Source organism: Lissotriton vulgaris, chromosome 2_1, assembly GCF_964263255.1.
Source record: "Lissotriton vulgaris chromosome 2_1, aLisVul1.2, whole genome shotgun sequence".
In the NCBI taxonomy this organism is placed as follows: domain Eukaryota; kingdom Metazoa; phylum Chordata; class Amphibia; order Caudata; family Salamandridae; genus Lissotriton; species Lissotriton vulgaris.
In genome coordinates this window covers 667,922,703-667,935,730 of record NC_141687.1, presented here as the reverse complement: position 1 = coordinate 667,935,730, position 13,028 = coordinate 667,922,703, and positions in this window count along the sequence as shown.

Genomic DNA, 13,028 nt, shown 5'->3' with positions numbered 1-13,028 from the left:
CGCTTCTCTTCTTCCTGCATGGAGTGGTGAGCCTGGTCCTTCCGTTACCACGGAACAAAGGAATGCTTCTGCCGAGGCAGAAACTGCACCAACAATGACCAGGCCAGCTTGAGTGTAGGGGCCTCTGTAAGCACGCTGCTAGCTTGCAGTGCAAAAATGTCCAAAGAACCCTCCTTCAAAGAAAAAGGCAGAGGCCTCAGTAGGGGAACAAGGTGAAGCTTCTTTATTGTAGATTTAAGGCAGGCAGGCGGGCGTATGCATTTCGGCTGTGTGGCCTCTTCAGCGCCCAGTGTGTGACGGAGGATGACTTCAAGTGCTGCCAAAGGTTACTGCCCCAGTTAAAACAGTTTGTATAGGCTCCACCCTTGACAGGAGATTAATATCACCTGCTGTAGCTGTTGGCTGTTGGAGCAAACTGCAAGTCCCAACATGCAATAGTTTGGCATAGTTGGCCACAAAGTTGCGGAAACTGCGGATCCTTCGAGCGGCTCTCACCCATCGATTCTCACTGCCCTCCACAACAGCGCAGCTCCTCGCGTCCCCAAACTACACACCCACCGCAATCAGGTATAATGTCCACGGCGGCAAGTGCAACAGTGTGCCGAGCCCAGTGCGGAGTTCCATGACTCCGACCCCGCTTCTCTTCTTCCTGCATGGAGTGGTGAGCCTGGTCCTTCCGTTACCACGGAACAAAGGAATGCTTCTGCCGAGGCAGAAACTGCGCCAACAATGACCAGGCCAGCTTGAGTGTAGGGGCCTCTGTAAGCACGCTGCTAGCTTGCAGTGCAAAAATGTCCAAAGAACCCTCCTTCAAAGAAAAAGGCAGAGGCCTCAGTAGGGGAACAAAGTGAAGCTTCTTTATTGTAGATTTAAGGCAGGCAGGCGGGCGTATGCATTTCGGCCGTGTGGCCTCTTCAGCGCCCAGTGTCTGACGGAGGATGAGTTCAAGTGCTGCCAAAGGTTACTGCCCCAGTTAAAACAGTTCGTATAGGCTCCACCCTTGACAGGAGATTAATATCACCTGCTGTAGCTGTTGGCTGGTGGAGCAAACTGCAAATCCCAACATGCAATAGTTTGGCATAGTCGGCCACAAAGTTGCGGAAACTGCAGATCCTTCGAGCGTCTCTCACCCATCGATTCTCACTGCCCTCCACAACAGCGCAGCTCCTCGCGTCCCCAAACTACACACCCACCGCAATCAGGTATAATGTCCACGGCGGCAAGTGCAACAGTGTGCCGAGCCCAGTGCGGAGTTCCATGACTCCGACCCCGCTTCTCTTCTTCCTGCATGGAGTGGTGAGCCTGGTCCTTCCGTTACCACGGAACAAAGGAATGCTTCTGCCGAGGCAGAAACTGCGCCAACAATGACCAGGCCAGCTTGAGTGTGGGGGCCTCTGTAAGCACGCTGCTAGCTTGCAGTGCAAAAATGTCCAAAGAACCCTCCTTCGAAGAAAAAGGCAGAAGCCTCAGTAGGGGAACAAAGTGAAGCTTCTTTATTGTAGATTTAAGGCAGGCAGGCGGGCGTATGCATTTTGGCCGTGTGGCCTCTTCAGCGCCCAGTGTGTGACGGAGGATGAGTTCAAGTGCTGCCAAAGGTTACTGCCCCAGTTAAAACAGTTCATATAGGCTCCACCCTTGACAGGAGATTAATATCACCTGCTGTAGCTGTTGGCTGGTGGAGCAAACTGCAAGTCCCAACATGCAATATTTTGGCATAGTCGGCCACAAAGTTGCGGAAACTGCGGATCCTTCGAGCGGCTCTCAACCATCGATTCTCACTGCCCTCCACAACAGTGCAGCTCCTCGCGTCCCCAAACTACACACCCACTGCAATCAGGTATAATGTCCACGGCGGCAAGTGCAACAGTGTGCCGAGCCCAGTGCGGAGTTCCATGACTCCGACCCCGCTTCTCTTCTTCCTGCATGGAGTGGTGAGCCTGGTCCTTCCGTTACCACGGAACAAAGAATGTTTTGAACAGAGCTGTTGGCCTGGACATCGTTCTTTTGGAGACTGACTGAACGATTGTTGTGGAATACGGGGGAGTGGCGATCCCGTCCCGGCCCGCCGCTGCCAGCGGCCATTCTTGCTTCTTCGCCGACTTTTTGGTGGATATATATATATATATATATATATATATATATATATATATATATATATGAACAACAAAAGATGGTTTCAGCACTCTAAGAACAGTAAGAAAAATATAATTCCAGTATTGCATTCAAAGTTGTTTTTTTAACTATTGACAATAAGCACATGAGGTAGGCAGAGATCCAAAATGAGTTGATGTATTTTCTTGTTTCAAGTTTTTTTCTCTTTATTGTTCATGAAACAAACACTTATTCCAAAGTTAAAATCATCAAAGATATAGCCAACGCGTTTTGTCTCACTAGGAGACTTCTTCAGGGCTTCAAATCAATAATGTATGTAATCCTCAAATCACGCAATTGAAAGAAATTCTCAATAGTAGTTCCACTGAAGTATTCATTCAGTAAATTCTTTTCATCGTAAGCAGTGGCATGGTAAACACGCGATCTTTCATATGTTCGGAGGTAGCGTATATATATATATATATATATATATATATATATATATATATATATATTACCTACTGGCGGTCGCCAGTAGGTATATATAGTTAGGATTTTTTCCCTATGGGATTTCTGAAAATTCTATGTCTAATAACTTTGGCGTTTGTGGACGGAATCGGCTGAAATTTTCTGGAAAATGGCACATTTTGTTTCTGAGCAGCCCCCGAAAATTTGGGGGGTGTTCGGCAAGGGGGGGCTGAGATAAAAGGGGGGTCCCAAAACACGTTTTTCCCATGTTAATTTCCATAGGGCGGTTGGACTCACTTTTAGCTCGAACGGCTGAATGGATTTTCACGAAACTTGGCAAAATTGTAGGGACTGTTAGCCCGATGTGCCTTTGCTAGGTCTCAATATATGTGCTTCAGTGGATTTTGAGAAATTAACGTTCAAAGTAAGATATATATCTGTAACAGCGCTCCGGGCAGCGATCCGGTTCGCGTACTTATCGCGTATCGGAACTTTGCGATGCGAAGCTGATTGGTTCTCCGGTGTCTGTCAACATTCTAAACAGTCCGGAGCGGCCGCCATCTTGTCTCTCGGTAGGATCGAGAGACAAGAGGAGGCCAAAACAAAGGGGGAAATTACCATAAGGGGGCATAGTAGATCCTCGTTGACCCCCTAGGTTTTATGTGGAGGTTTTAAAAGGGCCCAGCAGGGTCAAAAAAATTTTTTTTTTTTTTTTTTGCGCGATGAGCGCCTAGTACGCGAACCGGAAAGCGTTCTGGGCAGCGTACTATAAGGATAATAGAATGATACACTTTTCAAAGACTGTATGTTAATTGTTTGTTGTTTTTGTTGTTTTTTTTGTTTTCTTTATTTTTAAAGTTTTTTTTTATTTTGATTGTTTTTCATAATTTATTAAACTTTCTAACATTTCAGTGTCTGAAATGTCATTATTTTCTTGAAATATTGTTTGCAATCTGTGAGGTTGTAAAATGTCCTCATTTTCAAGGAGGGCATCTACTGCTTGGACACATTGCAGCAGTTCATTATCCAAGCTTTCATCCATAAATTCCATGTCAATTTGTTCAATCAATTCTTGGCTGCTCTCTTGCAGGTCCATTTCAAAAGAAACTTGGTTTTCGCCTTCCATTTTGCCTGAAATGTGGATTAAAAAAATATATATTAGTAGAGATAGGGCACTGTTGGGATTAATTTTAGATAGGCAGTTTTTATCAGTGAATTTATCTTTTGGCAGTGTATAGTATCAGAGTGGAAATAGGACTATAAAAAAGTGTATGTGATTTAACCAAGACAAGCCTAACTCCATTCATAACTATAACAGAGAAGTCTATCTAAATACATTACTACTACAGAGGGATAGTGTATATCTATCAGAAAAAGTCTACTATATTAAGTTATAGTGCACAATATATTTCATTTTTAAAAATTATAACTTACCTTCACAAAGAAGTTGAAGTTTTTGGAAGCTATTGAAATGTGATGTACAACAAGAAGTAGTAGTCAAAATGGCTGTGTTTTCTTCTCTTCCTTTATATATATTCAGGTATATAACCAATCAAATGTCAGGTAATAAAAGTAGAAAATGAAAGTAACATTTTCATTGGTTGTCAATTCCAACACTTCAGAGGTGTTTTGTGAAGTAATTTACCTCACGGTACTTGGAGAGGTCTACAGGCTAAATGGCTAAATGAAATTTCAATCAAATTTGTGAGAATGAAAGGGATTGTTATGTAGTATGAGCTAATCTATATTTGGTGAGAGTGTCTCTAGTCGTTTTTCTGTAAATTACTTTCCCACCTTTTTTTTGGACCGCTTCCCGGAAAGCGGTCCGGTCCGCGAACTAGGAGCGTAACGGGAGTCCACCATTTTGTGTTTCGGTCGAATCAAGGTATAAAATGGAGGGTAAATAATGTTCTGAATGGGTGGAAGGGGGCATGGTACAAGTATTTTGCCCCCCTACGTTTTCTGAGGGTGGCTGAGGAGGACTATATGTGCGAAGAAAAAACTTTTTTTTTGAAATTTTGCGCGGTTAGCTTCCAGTTCGCGTACCGGATAGCGCTCTTTGAGCGTAGTTTGTTGAAAATTACAGAAAAAAGTTAGAAAAAAAATAATAAAAGTGTGTGATCAGATGAAGGGTAGCTCTGAGAAGAGCTTTTGGGTTTATGGTACATTTAGGTACTTATAAGTAGGTACCAATGCACAGTCTTAAATTCAGAATGAAAATTCTGTTGCCCTCATCTGAGAAGTGAACTCCATCTCCTCTGTAGATATCTTGCATGTAGTAACGCAAGTTATTGTTGTACAGAGAGCCCATTCCATGGTCTCTCATGAAAGCTGAAACAGATTTGTTTACATGCTTCCTCGCTTTCTCAATTTGTGGAGAAAATTGGTTGGACCACCTCCATTTCTGTCTTTGGCATATATTGGAATATACCAAGGCAGTTTGAGGAAAAAGTGCCATTAATTGCTCAAAGGTGTCCTTTAAAAGCATTTCCAGACCTACCCCTGTCAAAGTGCCCAAATCATTACCTCCACAGTGCACTATTAACAGGTCAGGTTTTGGCAAATGCATAAAGGTTTTCACCAATGGTATCAATTGGTGACATTTTAATCCTCTTTGGCCCAACCACTTAATTTCCACATCTTGTAAATTGAGGTTAGGTAAATTTCTGTTCTCAGCATACCTTTGAGCCCAGTGGACGCAAAACGTCATTCTAACGTAACAGTTACGCTAAAAGAACGTTTACCGGTTCGCGGACTGGGAGCGGAACAAAAAAATATTTTTAAAAAAAAATTATCAAAAACATGTAAAATATATTTTAAGATTTAAAAAAGAATACATTTTACAGCTACAGATATTAGCTTTCAAAAAACCATTGAAATTCAATGAAAAAACCATAGGTTATAGAGAATATATAGTTAGGAATTAGCATTTACAAAACCTTAAAAATTCACTGAAAAAACCATAGGTTATAAACCATATATAGTTAGGGAATAGCATTTTCAAAACCTTATTTTACTCGCATAAAACCATTGAAATTCCATATATAGTTAGATGCGCTAACTATATATCGCGCACCCGCAATCCACTGCTGATGATGTCACATATTACATCAGTCATGACATGGTCAGTGACATCACTGATGACATCACTGATGACAACTCAAATGACATCACTGACAACATCACAGATGACATCATTCATGTGTTAATACGATGAACCTCTACAGACTCTGATATAACCTTAGATACACTCAGTGAAAACAGACACTCACAGATTGTCACTCATCCATGGAGTTACTCATACACCTAGACAGTCATGCTAAGAATCAATCACACCTCCAATTCCTCAACTATACAGTTATACACACCTTACTTATTGAAACATATTCTAACACATATTTACTCTCTTATACAATCACTGATACAAGTTTTCAATGATCCATGCAGCCACTCACACATTCACTGGCTCTTAAACACAGTAATTTATATATATCAACTCTCGCATGTACTGTGTTTTACATATGTACTTACTTTGACATGTAGCATTGAGATATCCAATCACTCACCAATACACTCATGCACACAGTCAACCACCCATACAGCTGTTTCCACATGCAGTTTTGAACCCATACATCTAGTGAATCAGCTGTTCACACATCTATGCACAGAGTCACACACCTCCTAGCCACTCACACACATACTCAGTCTCCCATACAAATACTTGGGCAACCAATCAATAATCCATATAGTTACTCATATAGCTACTGATCAACACATGCAGCAATTTACAGAACAACAGACATAATGATGCACAAATTAGGACAGTTTAGTCACTAACCCATGCTCTCAGTGAGACACATTTAATCACTCTCTCATACAGTCAGTCATGCACCTACTAAATCCTTCATCCAGACACTTATACATCCACTCATTCTTCAATATGTAAGACATATTTAAACTCTACAGAAGCGTACATTCACTGGATGATGTCATCAGTGATGTCATCAGTGATGTCACTGACCATGTCATGAATGATGTAATATGTGACATCATCAGCAGTGGATTGCGGGTGCGCGATATATAGTTAGCGCATCTAACTATATATGGAATTTCAATGGTTTTATGCGAGTAAAATAAGGTTTTGAAAATGCTATTCCCTAACTATATATGGTTTATAACCTATGGTTTTTTCAGTGAATTTTTAAGGTTTTGTAAATGCTAATTCCTAACTATATATTCTCTATAACCTATGTTTTTTTCATTGAATATATATATATATATATATATATATATATATATATATATATATATATATATATATATATATATATATATATATATATATATAAATATTACCTACTGGTGTCGCCAGTAGGTAGTTATAGTTAGGATTTTTTTCAATGTTAAATCTCAAAATTCTATTTGGAATAACTTTGGCGCCGGTTGACGAATCTGCCTGAAAATTTCCTCAAAATGGCGTCGTCGAGCTCCGGTCCTTCCCTGAAAGTTTGGGGGGATATGTCAAGCGGGGGCCGAGATAAAAGGGGGGTCCCAAAACGCGTTTTCCCCATGTTAATTTCCATAGGGCGGTCGACCTCACTTTTAGCCCGAACGGCTGAATGGATTTACACCAAACTTGGCAAAATTGTAGGGACTGGTAGCCCGATGTGCCTTTGCTATGTCTCAAGATATGTGCTCCAGTGGATTTTGAGTAATTTAGGTTAAAAAAAATATATATATCTATGAGCGCCCCGGTACGCGCACCGGGGAGCGCACCGGGCTCGCCACGCGACTTGCGCACGGAAAGCTGATTGGCTCTTGGGTGTCTGTAAACATTCTAAACAGTCCGGAGCGGCCGCCATCTTGTGTCTCGGTAGGATCGAGACAAGAGAGGTGGCCAAAACAAAGGGGTAAATGACCATAAGGGGGCAGAGTAGACCCTCCCTGACCCCCTAGGTTTGATATGGGGGCTTTAAAAGGGACCCGCGGGGCCAAAAAAAAAGTAATTTTTTTCGATTTTTTGCGGGGGGAGCTCCCGGTATGCGCACCGGGAAGCGGACCGGTGAGCGTACTATGGGGAAAAAAGAATGATAGACTTTTCAAATATTGTATGTTTATTAATTGTTCTTTTTTTTATTTTTTATTTAAGTACCAACATGTAGGTACCAATGCAGAGTCTAAAATGTAATATACACTGTCTCCTTTGTAGATATCTTGCATGTTGTTACAGAAGTTATTGTGGTACATGGAATTCATACCATAGTCTGTCAGGAAAGCAGAAACAATATGGAGGCAGGAGATGATAAAGAGATGTTAAATACACATTGGAGATAATATAGTGGGAGAAAGGAAGTAACTATGAGCAAACTTACTATGTAATACAAAAAAGTTGCACAGTATATTTTAAGTCTGACTTTACATTATAATCAATTTGGTACTAGTTTAAGAAATACATATAAAAATGAATAATGTCTCAAACAATTTTTGAATTATTAAATACAAATTTATTTTTCAGATTCCTTTTCCAAATTTAACAGAACTTCTAATATTTGATTGTCGGAAATGTCCTCATTTTGAATCATGAAATCTACTGATTGTACACATTGAAGTAGTTCATAGTCCCGTGATTCATCCATGAATTCTGAGTCATTAGGTTCAATAACTTTTTCATTGTTGCTCTCCGGAACAATTTCAATGGAAATTTTTTGCTCTCCTTCCATTTTTGTGCTGTAATTTGCATTTAAAAAAAATATATCAGTAAAGATAGGGCACTGTTGGGTTTAAGTTCAGACAGGTACTTTGGTTTTTTTAACAGTGATTTTATTTTTGGGCAGTGTATGGTATCAGACTGGAAGTAGAAATATAAAAAGGTGTATGTGATAAAGCCTAAGTAAATTCATAATTATACAAGACAAGCCTAACTCCATCCATAACTATAACAGAGAAGTCTATCTCATTCTATAACTATTACAGAGGGATAGTATATAACTATCAGAAAATGTTTTCCAAATTAACTTAAAGTGCACAACATACTTCAGTTTTTAAAATAACATCTTACCTTTCAAAAAGAAGTTTAAGTTGTCAGTGAAAATGCTCTTGAAATGTACTTCAGGAAGTAGTAGTCAAAATGGTTGTGTTTCTCTCTCTTTCTTTATATATATATTCAGGTACATAACCAATCAAATGTCATGAAATAATAGTAGAAAATGAAAGTAACATTTTAATTGGTTGTCAATTCTAACACTTCATATGTGTTTTTGTCATGTAATTTACCTCAGGATATTTAGTCAGGCCTACAGCATAAATGTCTCAATGGAATTCCATCAAATTTGGGTAAATGGTAGGGACTGCTATGTAGTAGGGCCTATTCTATATTTGATCAAAGTGTCTCCAGTGGTTTTTCTGTAAATTACTTTCCCACCTTTTTTTAGGGAGCGCTTACCGGTGCGCACCCCGGTACGCGCACCGGCAGCATTACGGGAGTCCTCCATTTTGTGTTTCGGTAGAATCGAGACACAAGATGGAGGACAAACAACGTTGGGAATGGGTAGAAGGGGGCACGGTAGACACTTCCTGACCCTCTAGGTTTTCTGAGGGGGCTTAGGACGCTAATATAGGTCCCCCCCCAAAAATTTTTTTACAAAAATTCGCGGGGGGAGCGCCCGGTACGAGCACCAGGAGCGCTCCTGAGTGAAATATAAAAAAAAAGAATATACTTTTTTTAAAATAAAATATATTAATATACAATATAGGATTCATTTTTAAAAAAACATACCTTTCTAAGCTATAGATATTTGCGAAAAAATAACCTTAGAAATTCACAAAAAAACACATAGGTATGAGTCCATATAAAAAGTTAGGAATTAGCAGTTAAAAAAACCTATGAAATTCACTGAAAAAACCATAGGTTTCACACCAGTTATAGTTAGGAATTAGCATTTAAAAAACCTATGAAATTCACTGAAAAAACCATAGGTTTCATACCAGTTATAGTTAGGAATTAGCATTTAAAAAACCTATTAAATTCACTGAAAAAACCATAGGTTTCACACCAGTTATAGTTAGGTGGAAATTTTACTGACATAAAACCAATAAAATTCCCACGTTATAGTTAGTTGGACTCACTATAACTTGCGCGTGTAATGCACTGCTGATGACATCACATATTACATCACTCATGACATGGTCAGTGACATCACTCATGACATCACTTTCTAGTAATGCCTGCACACCTGAATACGGTATTTTACCACATAATAGGATTGTGTGGTAAAATACAGACTCTTAAGGGCCTGTGGCACTGTAAACTGTGCCACCTACATTTGTGATTACAGAATCGGTATATTTACCGATTCGGTAATTTAACGAATCGGTAATTTTACCGAATCGGTAAATGTACCGATTCTGTATTTTTCAGCCCACTACATCTGAAAACCCTAATACCGGTCAGAAACGGACGAAATCGGCCGTTTCCGACCGGTATTAGGGCTCCTACATTTGGCCCTTAGATAGCTATCTCAAAAACTACTGAATGGATTTACACCAAATCACAAAAAGCTTTCTCGACCAACATATAGCTTTCCTGCCAAATTTGGTGTAATTCCATTCAGCAGTTCGAGCTGCGGTCGTGTTAAAAAAATGAAAAAATCTGCATAGACTTCACATGGGAAAACGCTCTTTGGGCCCCCCTTTTTTCCCGGTTCCCGCGTGACAGATGGCCCCGATACTTCCAACACAGCAGCTGAACCGAAAAGGGGACGTTTTGTGAACATTTTGTGGAGATTTGTCAAGAGACGTCAAAGTTATTTACAAAAAAAAACGCTTTTCATATGGAAACATTGGTCCTAACTAGCTTATATATATTTAAATATAATGAAAAGTAAAGGCGTTCATGGTGTAAACATTCCCAGCGTAAAGGTACTAGATTTACTGTGATGGAATGACGCCCGATGTAAAGCCATGCAAAGTAACAACCAAAATACTTCCAGCCATATTGATTCTTTGATTAACCCCTTTGGAGCAGTCTTCAATCAAAAGCAGACTAAAAAAATGCTGTATTACACAGTAACAGTACAAAAGTTAATTGATGTGAGCTTGGCTAAAGGTTGGTGATAAACTGAACAAAGATCGAACTAAAGAACAATTGCCAAATTAAACCATGTAGGCAGCTTGCTAGGAAAGGGAGGTTGGTCCTATAACCACAAAGAGTGACCTAGACTGAAATCACAGACTCTATATATGGTTTAGGGTTGGAGGTTCCAGTCAAGAATGTAAACATTTGAGTGAATAAAGTAATGAGTTACATTTTAATTGCATTGTGTTCAGATGAGCCTGGTGGCTCCCTTTTTGCTCTACCAGCAGGCCAAGATAGTCCTACTTTTTAACTAGGTTGTCCACTTTCCTACCACTTTTGTTTACAGTAAGCAGATCCAAAGACTTACACTGCTAACTTTTCTGCAGTAACAACTAAGATATCCTTTTGATCTATTAATGCGCGCTGTTAAACTATGGTGTAAGCCGTCCGGGGTGCAATCTAGCTAAGTAGTATGATCTGCCTAATGTGTCATACTTAGTAGACACAAATATTTTTTTGGGGGGGAGAGATTGGGCTGCAGAGATTGCTAAACCCATGTCCACAATATAGTGGCTAAATAACAGTGACACAGACATGCACCCCTATTTCATTCATCTGCTAGTAAAGATTTGGTGTGGTGGACTGGGAGTAATTTTGCCCCAAATTTAGCCTCATTCAAGTTTCTGAATATAATGCTTCCTGAAGTGAGGTGGGAATACCGCAGTGTTACACTTTATTTCAAATTCTTTCCATTCTCATGCCGTCAAATGAAGCAATAATAATGATTGGGCTTTCTTTGCTTATCCCATGGTGAATCATCACTATACAAGTAAGAATATTATCCGTTGTTTCACATTTTGCGCAACAAACAGTTTGATAATTTGGAACAAAATCTTTCTGGATTGAGAAGGTCTCCAAATCTGCTAGTACTAGCAGATGAACCCCTTTGCCTTTATATCTAACCTACAATAGGTCAAAGAGTGTTCTGCAACACCTTTCTTAAAAAGTCCCCCTAATAGGCTTCAAAAGGAAATGTTCATCTGAAATGGAAGTGTGATGGTCACTGATCAACATTTCTGAGTTGCTTTGACTATTTACTTGTTTGTGGAAATATATGCCCAAGAGGTGTTACTTGGGTAATGTTCCCTATGTTTACTAACAGACCCTTGTTAATTTTGTTTTTTCTCCGAATCGGAGTGCCCACTGGTTCCATATCTAAAGGCTATTCACGAGGGATAGGCCAAAAATTCTGCTTCGCCAGCAGAGTTTGTGGAGTTTTTCCCGCTCAGGGCTCAGTTTGTAGTGCACAGTTCCGGCAAAACTCCGCCAACTGCTGCATGGCAGATTTTTTGTTCACATGAGGCAAGTCAATGTTTTTTTTTTTTTTTAAACTTTATTTTTGTTGCAGACAATGATAGCATATAGCATTTGCGCCAACAGTCCTAAGTGAGCAACAACATTAGCAAAGATCACACGTCTGTATACACGGCCCATCAGCCCACAACCCGAAGGCCGGGCGGCGGTAGCTGGTAGCATGCAAGCCAGGCCATGAGCCTAGCCCTGTGACTGCACGGCAGGATATTCTGGTCCGCTTTTTCGTTTTTCTTTAATACAGGTTACCCCCCAACTCCCCATAGGAACCCCACCCCCCAAAACACGGCATTCATGACTAAAGCATGTGTACACAGGTCGTTCACCTCATTATGGCACTCCTATCGGCGGGTATAGCAGCGGTCATCACGCAAATTAGGAATGACGCCTTGAGATACAAAACACAATACCTCCCAGTTGTAACCTACAGGTGCGTGTGCGGTCAGGCACTCCCCCAACTCACCATTCTCCCCCACCCACCCCAGCGCCCTCACCGCCCTCCTCCCCAGACTCCGTATCCCCAGGGGTGAACAACTCCGCACTCGTGCCATCCGAATCTTCATCTGCCTCACCCAACACTCGCATCATTCTCCATGCAAGCAGGTCGTCCTGCAATTTGACATCCCTACGCACGTTTTGCATAAAGGTTTCCTCCGCCAGGGACCATTCCCCCACATCTCTAAGCCAAAGTGTCATCTCCGGGGCCCTCTGTCCCATCCACGTGATGGCCACCCTCCTCCTCGCCAGTACTAGTAGTAGCTGTAACATCTTGTAGGGCAGAGTACACTTCCTGGGCTTGGGGACTAAGGCTAACAAGCAGTGAAGGGGGGTCAGTTCCATCCGGAGTCCAGTAACTCTACAAATGTGCGCCACCACCGACTGCCAGAAGGCGTAAACCAGCGGGCAGTCCCAAGCTAGATGAAGAAAGGAGGCCCCCGGCGCGCCGCACCTAGGGCAGTTATCGCGCTTGTCCGGGGCAATACGCTTCAAGGCAACTGGAGTCACATATGTACGGTGTAAGAAA